The sequence below is a fragment of the Papaver somniferum genome, chromosome 1 (assembly GCF_003573695.1).
Source record: "Papaver somniferum cultivar HN1 chromosome 1, ASM357369v1, whole genome shotgun sequence".
NCBI classification, from domain to species: Eukaryota; Viridiplantae; Streptophyta; class Magnoliopsida; order Ranunculales; family Papaveraceae; genus Papaver; species Papaver somniferum.
The window spans coordinates 98,129,456-98,132,137 of record NC_039358.1 but is presented as its reverse complement, the minus strand read 5'-3'; the positions used below and the strand labels follow the sequence as shown (position 1 = coordinate 98,132,137).

The 2,682-nt window shown below is 35.2% G+C and overlaps 1 long non-coding RNA gene across 2 annotated transcripts; it reads left to right on the top strand.

Moving 5' to 3' along the window:
• Nucleotides 1-1,066: 1,066 nt before the first annotated feature.
• On the top strand, nt 1,067-1,987 carry LOC113331527. Of its 2 annotated transcripts, none has more exons than XR_003351002.1 (5): nt 1,067-1,145; nt 1,268-1,346; nt 1,432-1,591; nt 1,812-1,871; nt 1,972-1,987. It is a non-coding gene; the product is annotated as an uncharacterized LOC113331527 (long non-coding RNA). The 2 variants fall into 2 exon arrangements; XR_003351004.1 differs by having other exon boundaries at nt 1,429-1,591.
• Nucleotides 1,988-2,682: the final 695 nt, after the last annotated feature.

The following is a 2,682-nucleotide window of genomic DNA, read 5'->3' as shown; positions in this document are numbered from 1 at the left end:
TTGGAGAAAGAAGTGAGATCATAGGAGGAAATTTAGGGTTCTAAGAATAGATGATGGTGATTGAAAATAAAATTGATAGTTAGGGTTTGAAGTGATGATTCAGAAGTTCAATCGAGGCAAAACAGGAAATCAAAATCAACTGCTTCAATCTAACAGTTTGGATAAAGGTATAATTCTTTTATCCCTAATACATATATGAATTTGGTAAGCTCATTTATGCACAGGAACCCTAGTTCCCTAATTTTGAATGGTTTAATTCCTTAATTTTGAATGGTCTTTTATTTACGGAGAAACCCTAGTTCCCTAATTTTGTTATTAGTAACTCGTAATTCCCTATTGCTGAATGATCTTTTTTAACTTGGTAGTAGCTATTTCAGGTCTAATTGCAGTCGATTTTAAATGGCTTCGTTGGGATTGCAGATTTCAATTGAACTATTGTCTAGGTTTATCTCCGGGTTCTCTATAATTCTTTCTTCTTTATTGAACTTCTAATCTTTGTATCTGAACCATGGCCTCAGTTTCCATTCCAGGTTAGCTTTATTGATCAGTTTATAGCAAACTAATGAATTGAATATTAGGTTGTCTTTGATTGATGTCAGATTTGTCAGTGAGTCACTCATGTGTGGACAAATATGAATTTTTTGCTCTGTGTATTCCAAATATGGACAAATATGGACAAAAGGGGGGATGAATGAGGAGACTGATGGAAGATCTAAGAAGACGTGATGTTGATCTAACTTTTCGTTTCCAACTTTTTAAATAGGTTTGTTATGCTATTTCAAATTAGGGTTTTAGAATTATTATGTTGATATTCGGCTATTTGAAATTAGGGGTTTGATCTGTTGTCTAAAAATTTGGGTTTGTTTCTTATATCACTAGGAGAGAAAAAAGCTTTGCATATGTTTTGGGTTCTGAGCATGTAAGAATGAATTACAGATAACAGTTATAAGTGAAATGCAGTAGTTCTTAGCATGAATATGGCTTTGCTTATGTGATGTTTTTTATTTTGTATAACACTTATGTTTTCTATTGAAATGTCAATGTGCAAACTGATACAGGGCAAGGTGAAGGTTCTGTCAAGGAGACGAACCTCGTGAATGAAACAGTCAGGTTTGCCATGGAGTATACTGATGCAAGTCCTATCGGTAAAAGAGTGTCGTGACAATTTTTTTCTTTAGAAGTATTTATGATATGGGTAGCTGCATAATCTTATAATACCTGGTTGGTGTAAGTTAAACTTCTTGTTTATTTTTCTCATTTGTTGTAGATGAGTATGGGTGAAAACTTCAACAACGCAGCTGGGCTTCTACCAAATCCTACCGCTGATCCTCAAACTGGAATGCGGGGTAAGCTCCATTTGTACTCAATTTATATATACCTAAAGCAGACTAATTTTAGCTACTAATCCTTTACTTTTGCTTTTAAAAGTAGGATTAATAAACTCCATACTACTCATTCATGGGCGTTCCTCGAAGTCAATGTTATTCCACAGTATAATCAACTGGTAAGGAATCCAAACCTGAAGTGATCGTTGGCATCCGAGATTCTGGAAGATATGCAGCTGAATTGCCAGTTCATTCATAGTGTATTGGTATTGCTCTCTCGCTCTCTCTTTGTATTGCACCCTTGATCTCACTTTCCCTTTGATCTTATTGCTCCTCAAACCCTAGATTACACAGCTCTTACTACTGAGAAAAGCCCTTAATATTTGTTCAAATTTGTAAATCCTTTGGTTCTCAATTTAGTACTTGTTTTATGTATTTTTCTTGTTTTGATTTTCTGGTTTTGATAATGTTGTTTGTTTTATGCAGAGTACTGATATGGAAGCGCTTCAAAATTTAACTGCTGAATGTGATTTGGATTCAAAACAGGTTTGGGAATTTTTTTAGTTAGGTTTTTGTTGAGGTGTTTTCTTTAGTCCTATGAATGAACTGCTGGATGTGTAATTTCCGTTTTCTGATTTTATTGTAGGGGTCTGATTATGGTGATAAAGAAGTGGTGGAGGGGAATGTGTTAATGTTGGAGTGGTTGGCTGGCTGGTTCTTGTGTGTGTCTGTGTTGGCGGTGGTACTCTTGTACCTGGAGGTTAGCTGCTGGTTGTGTTGTCTTTATGCGCATCTCAACTTCATGTCCAGGTTGAATTTTGTTGGAGGTCCTAAGTGTTGGAACACCCGTACATTTTCTGCATCAGCCGGTATGGATGTTACTGATTACTTATTGCAATCTTGTTTTGTTTATTATGTCTTTGTTAACTATTTATGTGGGCAATTGGTTTTTCAGGTGGCGAGGCCTTCTGTAATGGACAGACAAGCCATGTTAGCGAAACTGATCGGGTGAGTACAGGTTGCTTAGATAATTTTATCAGTAACTTACGCATCAATTTTGTCTTGTTCTTTATTTAATCTAAGTTTGTTGCATATTATAGTATATGCAAAGAAATTTTGGGTTTGTCATAATAATTGCAATGTGAATTTGGTTATTCTGTCCAGGCGGATAGATCTCTTCTAGTGACTGAATTTGGATATGAACATGATGATGCATGGGCAACAAATATATATTTAAATAATTTACTGATATCAGCAGGGTATGTATACATTCTTTTGAGTTATCTCACTAAATTATAACAAAAATTAGAATCAAACCTTAGGCTTTTTCTGAGGGGCCATGCTAGTAGAATCACTT